The sequence below is a fragment of the Herpailurus yagouaroundi genome, unplaced genomic scaffold (genome assembly GCF_014898765.1).
Source record: "Herpailurus yagouaroundi ecotype Mexico unplaced genomic scaffold, PumYag 140, whole genome shotgun sequence".
Lineage (NCBI taxonomy): Eukaryota > Metazoa > Chordata > Mammalia > Carnivora > Felidae > Herpailurus > Herpailurus yagouaroundi.
This window is the reverse complement of record NW_024412395.1, coordinates 2,786,548-2,804,180: the sequence shown is the minus strand read 5'-3', so window position 1 is coordinate 2,804,180 and position 17,633 is coordinate 2,786,548. Positions and strand designations below refer to the sequence as shown.

The following is a 17,633-nucleotide window of genomic DNA, read 5'->3' as shown; positions in this document are numbered from 1 at the left end:
ATGGACTGGGAGACCATGACCTAAGCTGAAGTTGGATGCCCAATGGCTGAGCCACCCAGGTGCCCCAAAAGATTTTACTTTAAGTAATCTCTACACCCAACATGGGGCTTTAACTTACAACCTGAAGATCAAGAGTCGAATGCTTTACCAACTGAGGCAGCTAGGTACCCCTGATTTTTTGTTTAGATGACATGTCCATTGATATAAGTGGTGTATTAAATCCCCCTACTATTATTGTGTTAATATCAATTAGTTCCTTTATGTTTGCTATTAATTGTTTTATATATTTGAGGGCTCTCCTGTTGGGTGCATAAATGTTTACAATTGTTACATGTTTTTGTTGGGTTGTCTCCTTTATAATTATATAGTGCCCTTCTCTGTCTCTTGTGACAGTCTTTTTTTTTAATTAAAAATTATTTTTACATTTATTTATTTTTGGGAGACAGAAAGACAGAGCACAAGTGGCGGAGGGGCAAAGAGAGAATGAGACACAGAATCCAAAGCAGGCTCCATGCTCTCAGCTCTGAGGTTTCACTTTGTGCTTTTTTTCTTTTTTCGCATAAAAACATATCCTGGAAATAACACCAGCATTCTTCACAGAGCTAGAGCAAACGATCCTGAAATTTGTATGGAACCAGAAAAGACCCTGAATAGCCAAAGAAACCTTGAAAAAGAAAACCAAAGCTGGAGGCATCACAATCCCAGGCTTCAAGATGTATTATAAAGCTGCAATCATCAAGACAGTATGGTACTGACACAAAAACTGTATATAAAGGAACAGAATAGAGAACCCAGATAGGGACCCACAAACTTATGGCCAACTAATCTTTGACAAAGCAGGAAAGAATATGCAATGGAATAAAGACAGTTTCTTTAGCAAATGATGTTGGGAAAACTGGACAGTGACATGCAGAAAAATGAACCTGGACCACTTTCTTACACCATACACAAAAATAAACTCAAAATGGATGAAAGACCTAAACATCAGACAGGAAGCCATCAAAATCCTAGAGGAGAAAGCAGGCAAAAACCTCTTTGACCTAGGCTGCAGTGACTTCTTACTCAACATGTCTCTGGAGGCAAGGGAAACAGAAGCAAAAATGAACTATTGAGACCTCGTCAAAATGGAAAGCTTCTGCATAGAGAAGGAAACAATCAGCAAAAGTAAAAAGCAACAGATGGAATGGGAGAAGATATTTACAAATGACATTTCAGATGAAGAGTTAGTGTCCAAAATCTATAAAGAAGTTATCAAACTCAACACCCAAAAAACAAATAATCCCGTGAGGAAATGGGCAAAAGACATGAATAGACACTTCTCCAAGAAGACATCCTGATGGCCAACAGACACATGAAAAAGTGCTCAACATCACTCATCATCAGGGAAATACAAATCAAAAGCACAATGAGATACCACCTCACACCTGTCAGAATGGCTAACATTAACAACTCAGGCAACGACAGATGTTGGCGAGGATGTGGAGAAAGCGTGTCTCTTTTGCACTGTTGGTGGGAATGCAAACTGGTGCAGCCACTCTGGAAAACAGTATGGAGGTTCCTTAAAAGATTAAAAATAGAACTACCCTATGACCCAGCAATTGCACTACTAGGTATTTACCCAAGGGATACAGGTGTGCTGTTTCGAAGGGGCGCATGCACCCCAATGTTTATAGCAACGCAATTGACAATAGCAATTGACAATTGGAAAGAGCCCAAGTGTCCACCAATGGATGAATGGATAAAGAAGAAGTGGTATATCTACACAATGGAGTATTACTTGACAATCAAAAAGAATGAAATCTTGCCATTTGCAACTACATGGATGGAAGTGGAGAGTATTAGGCTAAGTGAAATTAGTCAGTCAGAGAAAGACAATATCGTATGAGTCCACTTATATGAGGACTTTAAGATACAAAACAGATGAACATAAGGGAAGGGAAGCAAAAATAATATAAACACAGGGAGGGGGACAAAACATAAAAGTTTCTTAAATATAAAGAACAAACTGATGGTTGCTGGAGGGGTTTTAGGAGGGGTGATGATCTAAATGGGTAAGGGGCATTAAGGAATCTACTCCTGAAATCATCGTTACACTGTATGCTAACTTGGCTGTAAATTAAACAATAAATAGATAACATAATATATTAAAAAATAAATCTATACTAAATAATAAGGTGTATTAATTAAAAAATAATAAGGCATCTATTTTGGCTAATGTTAAAAAACATTTTTTTAATGTTTACTTATTTTTGAGACAGAGAGAGACAGAGCACGAACGGGGGATGGTCAGAGAGAGAGGGAGACACAGAATCTGAAGCAGGCTCCAGGCTCTGAGCTGTCCGCACAGAGCCCGACGCTGGGCTCAAACTCACAGACCGCGAGATCATGACCTGAGCCGAAGTCGGACGCTCAACCAACTGAGCCACCCAGGCGCCCCTATTTTGGCTAATGTTTAACAAAAGACTAATGTCCAAATATTAGCTCCACAATATCTAGCATTAAATGTGACCAAATTTGAGTTGTAAATGCAATTTTACTCCTGTGGCTGTAAACTAATGTTTGACCAGGCAAATTAAAATGTCACATTTGAAAAATAAATAAATAAATTCTCTATCAGTTATGTTATTTATATCTGTTTTGCTTGGATATCTGGCTGTGACCTTATAGCGTTTTTTCATTTGGAATAAATTCCTCTGTCTTCTCATTTTGTCTAAGTCTCTGCCATCTTCTCTGTGTTAGAAATACCAGTTATGTCTCCTCTTCCTGAAAGTAATGGCCTTATGAAGAAGAGAGCCTGTAGTGTGCAGGGTCTGGCACTTCAGGGAATGCCTCTAGCATGTGTTACATGGGCTCTGCTGTTGTGTTCTAGCTGCTCTGTCCTCCAGGCCAGTCATCTGCAGAGGCTCTCCCTGCCTGCTGTGGGCAATGCTTGTTCCTGGCCTGGATGTAGTGAGTTTTAACTAGGTATGCTATGGTCTGCTTGTGAAATGAGACCTGTTACCACCTCTCCTGGAACTGAGGACCTGCAAAACTCTGTTGTTAGGAGATGTGTTGTGGGCAGGAGTTTGTGTGGTCTTCTACAGGAGGGGTCTGCCTTGCTGGGACTGAGCAGGGCAGTTCTATCAGAGCCCAAGGCAGTGGGACTTGGTGTAAGCACATTAGGTAGCCAATGTCTACACTGTGTTGCTTCCTGCAGGTGGATCTGCGTTTCTGTTGAGGGCCATCAGAGAAGAATGGCACTATTCAGCTCCCTTGTTCCCAGAGAGGTGCCTCTGTGAGCACTGCCTCTCAGGGACACTCTCCAAGAAGAGAAGAATGAATAATCTCTCCACTGTGTGTCCCATGTGTTCTTCAGATGGACGTTTCCATGCTGTTGTCACCCATCCTCCAGGGTTGTTTGCCTGCCTTCTCTGTAAGAGCAGTGCAGTGCCTGCAGGGCTCAATCCCAGCCAAGTCTGGGGACCTTTACTTCTCCAGGCTTTAAGCTGCCCTATTTGCAAGGAGGCATGAAATTCAGCCCCTCTTGCTTTCCAAGCCAATGGCTATGGGGAAATATTCTCCCTGTGTATTCGCCTGTGTGCTTCTCACTCTCGCCCTTCTATGTGACCACAGCTCCCCTCCCTCAACAGCAGCCAGGATCCATCTCCTCTCTAAGCTGCTTCACCATACTTTCTACCTTCTTCAATGTGGACTCTTGTCTCCCTTTAGTTCTGGAGCTTGTTCTGTCAGTCTTCAGGCTGATTTCTGGGGTATTTAGGATGATTTGATAGTTACCTAGTTACATTGGTGGGATGAGGTGAGCCTAGGGTCCTCCTTGTCTGTCACCATTTTCCTCTCTGACTAGGCTTATTGGGATTTTTTTTCTCAATTTCTTTTCTGCTACTTTGTTATTAGCATTTGGAAATGCAACAGATTTTTATAGATTAATTTTGTATCATATGACTTTATTAGTTTTAATAATTTTATTTGGTGGAGTCTCTAAGGTTTTCTACTTATACTAGCGTGTCACATACAAATACTCACAGTTTTATTTCTTCCTTAACAATTTGGATACTTTTATTTCTTTTTCTTGTCTGACTGCTGTGACTAGGACTTTCAGTAGTATGTTGAATAAAAGTGGTGAGAGGGGACATCCTTGTCTTGTCCCTGACCTTAGGGGAAAAGCTTTCAGTTTTTCACTGATTTTAGTTGTGGTTTGTCATATATGACCTTTATTATGTTGAGCTTGTTCCCTCTAAATGTGCTTTGTTGAGAATTTTTGAATTTTTTATTATTTATTATTTTTTAAAACATTATTTATTATTGAGAGACAGAGAGACACAGAGTGTGAGCAGGGGAGGGTCAGAGAGAGGGGGAGACACAGAATCTGAAGCAGGCTCCAGACTCTGAGCTGTCAGCACAGAGCCTGAGGTGGGGCTCGAATTCACAAACCCGAGATCATGAACTGAGCCGAAGCCGGACGCTTAACCATCTGAGCCACCCAGCTGTCCCGAGTTTACTTTTTATCATGAACAGATGTTGAATTTTGTCAAAAGCTTTTTCTGCATCTGTTGAGATGATTATATGATTTCTATCCTTCATTTGTTAATTGATTTGCTGATGCTGAACCATCCTTGCATCTCTGGAATGGATCCCACTTGATTGTGGTGGATGACTTTTTAAAATGTATTGTTGAATTTCATTTGTTAATATTTTGTTGAGGATTTTTGCACCTGTGCTCATCAGGGATATTGGCTTGTAGTTTTTTGTTTTGTTTTGTTTTGTTTTTGTAGTGTCCTTGTCTGGTTTTGGTATCAGGGTAATGCTGGCCTCCTAGAATGAATTTGGAAGTTTTCCTTACTCTCCTATTTTTTGGAATAGTTTGAGAAGGAAAGGTATTAACTTATCTTTAAATGGTTAGTAGAATTCAGATGTGAAGCCATCTGGTCCTGAACTCTTATTTTTGTTTGTTTTTTTATTTAAAAAAAATTTTTTAACATTTATTCATTTTTGTGAGACACAGAGAGACAGAGCATGAGTGGGGGAGGGGCAGAAAGAATTCAAAGCAGGCTCCAGGCTCTGAGCTGTCAGCACAGAGCCCAATGTGGGGCTCGCACCCATGAACTGTGAGATCATGACCTGAGCTGAAGGCAGACGCTTAACCGACTGAGCCACCCAGGTGCCCCACTGAACTCTTGTTTGTTGGGAGTTTTTTGTACTGATTCAATTTTGTCGGTAGCAATCTGTCTGTTCAGATTTTCTTTTTTTTTTTTTTAACGTTTATTGATTTTTGAGACAGAGAGAGACAGAGCATGAACGGGGGAGGGGAAGAGAGAGAGGGAGACACAGAATCGGAAGCAGGCTCCAGGCTCTGAGCCATCAGCCCAGAGCCCGACGCGGGGCTCGAACTCAAGGACTGCGAGATCGTGACCTGAGCTGAAGTCGGACGCCCAACTGACTGAGCCACCCAGGCGCCCCCAGATTTTCTATTTCTTCCTGATTTAGTCTCGGAAGATTGTGTGTTTCTAGGAATTTATCCATTTCTTCTAGGCTTTTATTTATTGGCATACAATTTATCCTAGTAATATCTTATAAAACTTTGTATTTGTGTAGTGTTAGTTGTAATTTCTCCTCTTTCATTACTGATACAATTTGTTTTGGTTCTCTTTCTCTCTCTGATGAATCTTTCTAAAGTTTCATCAATTTTGTTTATAGTTTTGAAGAACCTCTCTTAATTCTAGTGATTTTTTCTATTTTTTTTTTTGTTGTTTCTATTTAATTGATTTCCACTCTGATTTTCATTATTTTCTTCCTTCTGTTAGCTTTGGCTTTGTTTGTTCCTCTTTTTCTAGTTACTTTCGGTGTAAGTTTAGATTTTTTTTGAGATTTTTCTTGTTGCTTGAATTAGCCTTCTGTCACTATAAATTTCCCTCCTAGAATTGCTTTTGCTGTATCTCAAAGATTTTGAACCAATGTGTTTCCATTTTCACTTCTCAAGGTATTATTCACTTCCTCTTTGATTCTTAATTGATCTATTGGCTGGTTAGCAGCATGTTGTTTAGCCTCCATGTGTTTGTGTGTGCGTGTGTGTGTGTTTTTTTTTTTTGTTTTTTTTTTGTTTTTTTTTTTTTTTGCTTTAGGATTTCTTCTTATAATTGATTTCTAGTTTGAATCTGTTATGGTAAAAAAGATACTTGATATGATTTCAATCTTTTTATGGAGACTTGTTTCATCTTTTTATGGAGACATGTGACCTGTTCTGGAGAATGTTCCATGTGCACTTGAAAAGAGTGTGTATGATGCTGGTTTTTTGGGTGGAATGTTCTGTATACATCTATTAAATCCATCTAGTCTAATGTGTGATTCACAGCCACTCTTTCCTTATTGATTTTCTATCTGGATGATATATCAAAATTGATATGTGAGGTGTTAGAGTCACCCATTATTATTGTATGACCGTCAAGTTCTCCCTTTATGTCTGTTAATAGTTGCTTTATGCATTTAGGTGCTTTTATGTTGGGCGCATAGATATTTACAATTGTTAGATCCTCTATTTGGATTGATTACTTTATCATTATGTGTTACCATTCTTTGTCTATTGTTAGCTTTTGTTTTAAGGTCTATTTTGTCAGATATAAGTTTACCTACCCAAGCTTTTTGTCACTTCCATTTGTATGGAGTAGCTTTTCCATCTCTTCTCTTTCAATATGTGTGGGGCTTTAGGTTTGAAGTGAGTGTCTTATTTTTTTTTTATTAAAAATTTTTTTTAACATTTATTTATTTTTGAGACAGAGAGAGACAGAGCATGAATGGGGGAGGGTCAGAGAGAGGGAGACACAGAATCTGAAACAGGCTCCAGGCTCCGAGCTGTCAGCACAGAGCCCGACACAGGGCTCGAACTCCCGGACCGCGAGATCTTGACCTGAGCCAAAGTCGGCCGCCCAACCGACTGAGCCACCCAGGCACCCTGAAGTGAGTGTCTTATAAACAGCATAGAGGTGATTCTTTTTTTTTTTTTCTTAATCCATTCAGCCACCCTATGTTGTTTTTTTTTAATTTTTTAATGTTTATTTATTTTTGAGAGAGACAGAGAGACAGAGTGCAAGCAGGGGAGGGGCAGAGAGAGGGAGACACAGAATCTGAAGGCTTCAGGCTCTGAACTGTTTGCACAAAGCCCGACTTGGGGCTCGAACTCATGGACTGCAAGATCATGACCTGAGCGGAAGTCAGATGCTTCACCAACTGAGCCACCCAGTCGCCCCCACCCTATGTTTTTTGATTGGAACTTTTAGACCATTTATATTTGAATTAATTATTAATAAGTATGTACTTAGCCATTTTGTTAATTGTTTTCTGGTTGTTTTTGTAGTTCTTCTCTTTTCCTCTCTTCTTGCTCTTTTCCATTGTGATTTGATGACTTTTTTAGTGTTATGCTTGGATCTCTTTCTTTTTATTTTTGTGTGTACCTATTATAGGTTTTGGGTTTGTGGTTATGATGAGGTTCATATATAATATCCTATGTATATAGCAATCTATATTAAGTTGATGGTTTTAAAATTTTGAATTCATCCAAAAAGCACTGTATTATTACTCCCTGCCTTCTACAAAAGTACATTTTTTTAGTTGAATAGAAATCTCACTTAGAAAAAAACATTTTCCAAATGTTTATTTGTTTTTGAGAGAGAATGTGCACACATGTGCATGCAAGTGGGGGAGGGACAGAGAGAGAGGGAGACAGAGGATCCGAAGCAGGCTCTGCACTGATAGTAGAGAGCCTGATGTGGGGCTTAAACTCATGAACTTTGAGATCATGACCTGATCTCACTGCACTGATAGTGTGGAAGTTGCTTGGGATTCTCTCTCTCTCTCTCTCTCTCTCTCTCTCTCCCACTCTCTCTGCTCCTCCCCTGCTTGTGCACTCACTCTCTCTCTCTCTGTCTCTCTCAAAAATAAATAAAATAAAAATAAATAAATAAACTAAGTTTGAAACCAGAGGAGAAGCATGATTTTAACACATTTAGGATATTGAAGTGTTCAAAAGACATTAATGTTATAGCAAGTAAAAATAAAGTGATTGCCCTAACTACAATATGAAGAAAATGTTACAATGAAGATAGTTTGAACAAACGCTATTGGAGGTATTGTTATATCTCACATTCTGTATCTCAAACTTATGTTCCTTATTTTCCACAAAAAATTGAAACAATAAAGAAATGTAGTTAGAGAAAATATACATGTGCTGATAGTTGAATTAGACTTGAAGCTTGAAGAATGATCTGGTTTCTCCTTTACATTGAAGGATGATGATAAGATACTGAGATGAAGACAATTCATTTGTCTAGGAAAAGGAATGTATTGTTTCTGTAATCACAGTTCTATTGGTGTGAACTACAATTCGCAATCCAGACCTAATAAAATTCAAAAGACAGACTTGAATGTGAGCTAGCTGTGCACACTGCATTGTAACTTGTATTTGAAGCCATCCTAAACCTACAACTAGCAAGCACACACATTGCAATGTAGTCTTCTTAATTCTGGCGGGAGGGTTATGTGTTACATTTAAATATTAGCAAATAACATTTTAGGAAAGCGTGGTTATGATTTTACTTTACTATGTGTTATGGGCCGATTTGTGTCCTCCACCAAATTCATATATCTTGGAGTCTAAACAGCCGGTCCCTCAGGATGTGACTATATTCAGAGATAGGGTCTTTAAAGCAGTGATATTGTTAAAATGAGGCCATTTAGGGTGGATTCCTGATCCAGACTGATTGGCATCCTTACAAGAAGTGGGGATTAGATCAGAGACACCAAAGGTGCAGGTGCACTGAGGAAAGTTATGTGAAGACACTTCTGCCACCCAAGGGGAGAGCCTTCAGGAGAAACCAAACCTGCTTATACTTTGATCTTGGACTTCCAGCCTCCAAAATTGTGAGATAATAAATCTCTGCTTTTTCATCCCTGACGTCAGTGATATTTTGTTTGGCAGCCCGAACAAACTATATACAATATATACATAATAGGTGGTAGAGTTTGTGAAATTTTAGTTTCTGTTGCATGTATGGGTACTGAGTCTCAATGCAAGATACATTTCTTATTATGGGTTATAGGTCAAAGTGTTGGAAAAACATTGAATTTGAAGAAATGAAGGATTGTTGCTTCGCAGCTCTGAAACAAGCCAGTTGAACCAGAAACTTGCACTATGCAGACCTGGAGAAAATCTGGCCCTGCCTTTCACAGGGAGAAGCTTAAGTTAGAGAAATGCTCTCCAAAGCTTTGTGCTTCTTCCAAAAATAAGTCTAGAATAGGGTTCCAGGGTGGAGTTTGGGGATGGAATTCACAGGGCCTGTGAACTTGGATAGAAAACAGATACATATTTATTTTCACTAATGTGTATCTGAAAATGACCTTTTCTATCAATTACAGATGGAAGCAACAGATTTCAGTAATATTAGCAATACTGGTAACTTTGTCACCAATTGAAATCACCCATGTTTCCACACCATGTCACACAAACTGAACCTTGATATATAGACTACAACCATCATTATATCAAAAGTATATGGGTTTGTAGGTTATCTCCCTGGATCTCGACTTTCCCTTCTGCATTTGCTGGCTGGCTCTTACCCTGTGATGCCGGAGCAGGTTACAACTTGCTCCTGGGCTCTGTCTGTAGCTGCGTCGTTCGAGGCACGCCTGGTCCAGGCATCATCCTGAAGAAGGTGTTGGAGGCGCTTAAGGATCTCATCAATGAGGCCTGCTGGGACGTGAGCTCTGCACAGCCTGGACTCCTCCCATGTCTCCCTGGTGCAGCTCACCCTGCCTTCTGAGGACTTCAACATGTACCCACTGCTACCGCAACTTGGCCTTGGGTGTGAACCTCACCAGCATGTCCAAAACACTAAGATGTGATGGCATTGAAGACATCATTACCCTAAGGGCTGGAGATAATACGGACACCCTGGCACTTGTATTCGAAGCTCCAAACCAAGAAAAGGTTTCAGACTATGAATGAAGTTAATGGATTTAGCTGTTGAACAACTCGAGTTCCAGAACAAGAGGAGCTATGTAGTAAATATGCCTTCTGGTGAATCTGCACGTGTATGCCGAGATCTCAGTTATATTGGAGATGCTGTTGTAATTTCCTGTGCAAAATATGGAGTGAAGTTTTCTGCAAGTGGAGAAAGAGGAAATAGAAATAGTAAGTTGTCACAAACAGGTAATGTCGATAAAGAGGAGGAAGCTGTTACCATAGAGATGAATCAGCCTGTTCAGCTAACTTTTGCACTGAGATACCTGAACTTCTTTACAAAAGCCCAGCACTCTCTCCTACAGTAACACTCAGTATGTCTGCAGATGAACCCCTGCTGCAGAGTATAAAATTGCAGACATGGGACACTTAAAGTACTATTTGGCTCCCAAGATCGAGGATGAAGAAGGATCTTAGGCATTCTTAAAATCCAAGAAAATAAAATTAAGCTCTTCGAGAACTGCTTCTGAGATGTCAGCACATACTCAAGTCTCTTCTGTCTCCGAATTTGTACCTCTCAGTACATATGTAGATATTTTATGTAAATAACCTATTTCTTCCTCCATTCTTTACAGTTTGTTTAAAGAATAAAGTCCGAAGTCAAATCTGCTCTTGTTAACCTAGAAATATCTCTGCCTTAATCTAGAAATACCCATGATTTTCATAACAAAAGGGTTTTGACTCTAAATGCAGTTTTAATTTTTTCAATTTAAATAAAAGTTGTTTGAATTTCAAACATCACAACACAGTGCCTCCATTTGGACCGTGACTGTTGCACGTATCCTAGGGAATTCAGTTCAAGCTACTGTTTTCTAGAAATGTGTCTATTTTTTCTGCCTAGAGGAGCCTGATAAATAATACATTAGATATGGCATTAAAAGTATTCCAAATACAGCAGGTGACAAGATATCTGGGGGGGGAGAGGATTCATTTGCCAAAATTACTTTGGTGTTCTTCTATCTTTAACTCAAGAAATGAACAGAAGTATAGACCAAATCCTATATATTTAGTTATTTTGCCAATTTTGTTAGCAAAACTAAAACTTTAAGAAGCTTCATGAACCCAAAGCTGTGTGTGTTTTAGAAGCCTAGCAGTGCTATAGGGCAGTGTTTCTTTAGCCTAGGGAACCTTTTCAAAGAATCTTGAAAGATTTAGTAGATATGAATTAAGGCCCAAGGAGTATGTTTGTGCAAAAATAATTTTTCTAGGATAACTAGCCTTTTTGGGGACTTAATCCCAGCAGTTGTGAAACAGATTGTTGAAATGTTCTTACTAATGGTGCCACAAGGCCACAAACTGGCATACTACATATTGAGAATTGCTTCATTAAAGCCTTTTTCCCTGTGTATTTTGGCCTTTGTGGTTTAAATGACTGGTTTCTTTGGTGTAATACCTGGAAGAACTCACAATCCAGTAGGTTACTGTTCATTACCTTCTGTGTGCCTGGGGGGGTGGGGAAGGAGATGGAAAAGGGGCCTGATGGGAGTTTTGGGAGTGATGTAACTAACGTATGTAGAATGTGGTGATGGTTCCAAGACTATGCACTTGTCAAACTCCTCCAATTGTATTTTATTGTATGTAAATTATACTTTAATAAATCTGGCTTTTGAAAAGCTTAAAAAACAAAGTATATGGGTTATTAGATTTACTGATTGAACTTGTTATTTAATATATTAATAAAGAAGCACCTATATTACTATGCACAGATTTTAAAAATACATTTTGATAATAACCATATTTGTATATAGTTTGCTCCCTTTGGAGCCCTGTGCATTTTGTCTTAAACCATTTAAGAACATTTTTCTGGCAATGCCCTACAGGCTTCATGAGACTGTCAAAGGGAATCTGTGGCAGATAAATGGTTAAGAAAATCTTCTCTACAGGTATATTCTTTTTTTTTTTAAGTTTATTTATTCTGAGAGAGACAGAGCATGAGTGGGGGAGGGGCAGAGAGCGAGGAGAGGGAGAATCCCAAGTAGGCTCCATGTGGTCAGTGTGCAGAGGTCCAATTAGGGACTCAAACCAACAAAACCATGAGATCATGACCTGAGCCCAAGTCAAGAGTCAGACACTTAACCTACGACAGGCGCCCCTACAGCTATATTCTTATAGCCTCACAGCCTCCCTGCTACACTTTCCCTGAGTCTTTTTTCATCTGTTTCTTTCAGCTTCTACCCTTTTGGTTACCACCAGGTCTCTCCTTCTGACCAGTTTCTTTGAACCGAGTACTTCCTTGTTCTAACTTTGACTTGATGTCTTCCCACAGCCTGCCTCTTCATTTCCCACCTCTTCCAGTGCAGCTCTCGGGTAGTGTCCTGAACTGGTAACTGGGCCAGGAAACTGACCCCCGGATTGTAACTTCAGGATGGCTGAGCACCTGCCAGAAGAAGGTGCCTTACTCCCAGGGCCAGAAGGCCACCCAAGGAGCTGATGGTCATTTTGAAAAACAGCTAATATTGTCAGCAGCACAAATGGAAACACTTCTGTTCCAGGGCCCATTGACCTGTTCCTGCCTCCTGAGGATGTTTGGCTTACTTTTGTGGCTTCCCTGATCACATCATTTCATGTTTAGGCACCACCTCCCCCACCCACCCCAACTCTAGCTCATGACCTGAATGTGCAGCCCCATCCATAGCTCTCTAGACTCCGGATGTCCACATTTCCATGGCTTACTTGCATCATCAGTGGCCATATAGAGCGTGTCCATCTCCCACAATGCATCCTTGTACAGCCTGTCTGCCAGTTTCCAGTAATTTGGATCTTCAGCCTCTGGGGTTTCCCTCTGCATACAGCATTTCTGTTCTGGCTTGCCCACCTGACCGACACGTGGTGAATTCCACGTTGCACAAAGGACAGAGTGATACCTTCTAGTGGTATCAACCGCCCTCTTTGTGGGAGAGAAGGAGGGCAATTCTACTCCTGCACCACCCCATGTGTAAGTGGCACACTCTGGCCTCTAGAGGGATCCCCATGAATGAGGGAGAGGAGGAGAAGCAGCCTGAACCTTCTGGGAGTAAGAATCTGGAACATTGAATCACTAGCTGTTTCGGAGAATGGGGCTCAGGTCTTGGCGACATATCCTTATTTCATCGATATCCTTTAGTGTCATCGATATCCTTTACTTGATGTCACCTATCTGGTTTGTCCTCCCACCAGCCTCTGGCCACTGTCAACATTTATCTATGTGAGGGGCACAGTATAGATTCTTGATGGCTTAGGCTCAGCCTGGCCTAAGTACCCAAGTACTTGGTACTCAAGGATTCCTTCAACAGAGACTCCAGATTGTGGTCTATAGGTGTCATGGATGTACCAAGAAAGCAACCAGTCAGAACAAATGCATATCCTTAGTCTCATCTGGGCTTCCATCTGGCAATAAACAATGCTCTGTATCATGTTTAGTTGTGTTTTCCTTTTACACTGATTATTAAAAGCACTTTAATATATTATTTTTTTTCTCACCTTTTCACTCAGAAATCCTTCAAACACACAGAAGAGTTGAAAGAGCCCGTAATGAACAGCTGTATTCCATCCACCTAAATTCAAACAATATTTAACATTTTTGTAGGACAGTTTTTACCTTTCTACTGTCTTTGCTCCCTCAACCATCCCCTTGTTTGTGGGTGAGGGATTGTGTTTGCTTGTATACGCCCACTTTCTTCCCCCTGGACCATTGGAAGTTAAGTTCAGACATCAAGATACTAAATACTTTATCCTAAAATACTTCCTAAAATACTCCATCCTAAAATACTTCAGTATGCATCTCCTAAGAATAAGAGCTGTCTCTTACAAAACTTCCAAACCATAAAGGTTGCTCTGATGAGCTCCATATCCCCAAAGGACCCAGGCCCTTTGTTATTCGGTAGGGAGACTGGTTTTCTCAGAGGCATGTCAGCACTGGTGGGCCCCAGGTGCCAGGCTGTTGCCTCTGGTTGCTCCCAAGGGCCAGGCACTGGGCCTGACTTTTATGTTCTCTTGGTCCTGGTCCTGATTCCGATTCAGAAGCCAGACACTCAGGGTCTGGGCTTCCCAGGCACAAATAACCCACCCATCCTTCTATCTTATGTTTTAAATGTTATCATTTTGAGTAGGAAATACATTCACATGTTGTAAAAGGGTGAATAGTGAGAAGTCCCCCCCTCTCCTGTCCAATAACCTCTCTATGCTCCTCCCTCGAGGGAAGCAATCTTATCAGCTTCTTGCAAGCCTGTCCCCAGATTGCTTATATGTTTATAAGCCAATATGTGTATATCAGTGGTTCCCTTTCATTACAGAAATAACACATTATGCCCACTGCTCTGCACCTATGTTTATCAGTAACTCTGAAAATATATAATTAAAAGATAAATACAGCCTTAGTTTTTTGAAACCTGTGCTTAAATTCAAACTGCTCTGCTGTACTCAAGTGTCAACAGTTATGTATCTGTAAATATGACAGAGAGTGGTGTTTGCTCAGGGAGCCTTCACCTTGCAAAAGGTTTTTCCCAGAGACTCCCGCCAAGCACCACCAACAGAAATCCAATCTCTATCTAATATGAAAGACAATCCTATCTAGTTCCAAACATAATCCTAACTAATACAATAGTATCTGTTCCTAGCATGGTATATACCACATTAGGTACCCTTTCTAATATGTAATTTAACATATTAGAAGTAGTAGTAGACAGGTCCTACATTTTGGAGCCTGCTGAAATTATTTAAATTTGAAAATCCTAAGCCTGCTTAAGCTGCTTACCCTGACTTGTTTCTTCCTTCCCTGGAAACCACAATAAAAGCTCTTGTCCAGGTTTTCCTCTTGTTCTCTTTGAGTCCTGACTGATCTGGTGCTTCCCACATGGCCCTGGAGGGCATAGCATGCTCCTTCCTCTTGGAAACTATGAGAAACTATCTTTTCGATGGTAATAATTTCCTGGTCTGTTGGCCTCACTATACCTAAATAATATTTAAACTTTCATTACAAAATTTTTTTAATGTTTATTTATTTTTGAGAGAGAGAGACAGAGAGCAGAAGAGGGGCAGAGAGAGAGGGAGACACAGAATCTGAAGCAGGGTCCAGGCTCCAAGCTGTCAGCACAGAGCCCTACGCGGGGCTTAAACTCACGAACCGTGAGATCATGACCTGAGCCGAAGTTGGACACTTAACCTACTGAGCCACCTAGGCATCCCTAAACTTACATTTTAAAACAAGTGTGAGGTTTATATAATTAAAGGAAGGCATGGTAACATCTCAATTGAATGTTACTTAGAAGTTATATATCTGTGTAGGTGGGGTACAAGGGAGAATTGCAATGGCCTGTCAACGTATTCGAGATAAATTAAGTTAGATTATTCCCAAGACAAAATGGCAAAATGAGATTCAAAGTCAATGAATCTAATTCATGCTGATTTATCAGGTAAACTGGTCATTTAAAATTGAAAAAGAAGAACTAACCAATTGATTTCTTTTCTCGTAGAAGGGAAATTTACCTATTTTTCTGGTAGTCTTCAGACATTCCTTCTGTTACAGGCTGTAAAGAGCATGGCATCTAGTTTCATCTAGAAAAAGGTCTAACTTACAGATTCAACACAGTCTCTATCAAAATCCTGGCTAGGTTTTTTCAGAAATCGACATGCCAAAATTTATATGTAAATACAAAGGGCTCACAATATCCAAAGCAACCTTAAAAAGAACAAGGCTAGAGGACTTGCATTTCCCTATTTTATTTATTTAAAAACAATTTTTTAACGTTTATTTATTGAGTACGGGAGAGAAAGGGCGAGCCAGGGAGGGGCAGAGAGAGAATCCCAAGCAGGTTCTGCACTGTCAGTGTAAGCTTGATGCAGGGCTCAGTCCCATGAACCACAAGATCATGACCTGAAATCAAGAGTCGGATGCTTAACAGACTGAGCCACCCAGATGTCCCTGCATTTCCTTATTTTAAAACTTACTACAAAGCTATGGTGATCAAACTGTGTGGTACTGGCTTAGGATAGGCATATACATCAACGGAGTAGAATTGAGAATCTAAGAATAACCCCTTTCATTGTGGTCAGCTGATTTCTGAAAAGGAAAAGGATGCCAAGATAATTCAATGGGAGAAAGAATAGTCTTTTCAACAAATGGTGCTGGGACACTGGATACCCACATGCTAAAGAATGAAGTTTGGACCCTTTGCTAATATATGCAAAAATTAACTCCCAATGGATCATAAGGCTAAAACTATAAAACTCTTAGATGGAGAGGTCTGAGAAATATAGAAATATGGCTTCATGACTTCAAACTAAGCAAAGTCTTCTTGGGTGTCCATTAGAAAACTAAAAAGACAAGAGCCTAATTAAAAAAAAAAAGGAAGTAAAAGACGACCCACAGAAATGAAGGATATATTTTCAAATTACAAATCTGATAAGGAACTTACATCCAAAATATGTAAAGAATCATATCTCAATAATAAAAAGACAATCCAATTAAAAAAAATAGTCAAAAGATATGAATAACTCTTTTCTAAAGAAAATATGCATGTGAAAAGATACTCAGCATCATTACTCATTGGGGAAATACAAATCAAAAGCACAATGAGATACCACTCTACAACCAGTGTAATGGGTATAGTAAAAGGAAAAATAACAAATGTTGGTGAGGATGTGGTGTAATTGGAACCTTCATACACTGCTGGTGGGCATGTAAAATGATGCAGATGTTTTGTAGAAAGACTGTCATTTGAAACAGTGTTATCATATAAATGGAAATTCCACTCTTATGTATATGCCCAGGAGAAATGAAAATATATGTTCACAGAATATTTGCACATAAACTTTCAGTGTTATTCATAATAGCCTCAAAGTGGAAACAACACAAATGTCCATCAGCAGATAAATGGGTAAATCCAATCTGGTATAGCGATACAATGGAATATTTTTTCAGTTATAAAAAGCAATGAAGTACTACATTTAATGCAATGAAATACTACAAATGGAAGAACCTCAAAAACATTTTTTCCAAGTGAAAGAAAGCAGTCACCAAAGACCACATATTTTATGATTTCATTTATAAGAAGTGTCAAAAAGAGGCATGTCCATGAAGACAGAAAGTAGACTAGTAGGGATGGGAATAAAGAGTTGGTGGGAGATGGAAAATGACTGCTAACAGGTACATTTTAAGGTGTACCATTTTAGGGTGATAAAATGTTCTAAAATTGATTGTGGGTGATGGTTGCACAACTCTGTGAATATACCACTGGACTGCACACTTAAAGGTGAATTGTAGTCTATGTGAATTATATTACAACAAAGCTTTTTTAAAAAAATGTGTAACTTACTTATTTTAGATGCATGAATAAAATATTCATGCCAAAGGGCACAAAACTTCAATTGCATGTTGGAAAGAATGTTTTAAATCCAGGGTAGCCCTTAAGGTTTCATATCACTTAAGTTTTGTATTAGGTTTTATGACATAACATATACTTTATGATATGAAAATCAATAAAAATAATAGGTTTTTGAAAAAAGTTATTCACAGTAGCTTTTTTTTTTTCAGGAGAAACTGAACCTTCTAGATCTTAGTGTCTATCTAGTCCAAATCTATTCGCATAAGTCATTAATCAGTCTTTGTTTTTGTTAATAAAACAAAGGGACCATTTTCTAAGTCCCA

General features: G+C 39.4%; 1 pseudogene; it reads left to right on the top strand.

Annotated features, from left to right (window-relative positions):
• Positions 1-9,612: 9,612 nt before the first annotated feature.
• Positions 9,613-10,750, top strand: LOC121030207 (proliferating cell nuclear antigen-like; annotated as a pseudogene).
• The last annotated feature ends 6,883 nt before the right edge of the window (positions 10,751-17,633 follow it).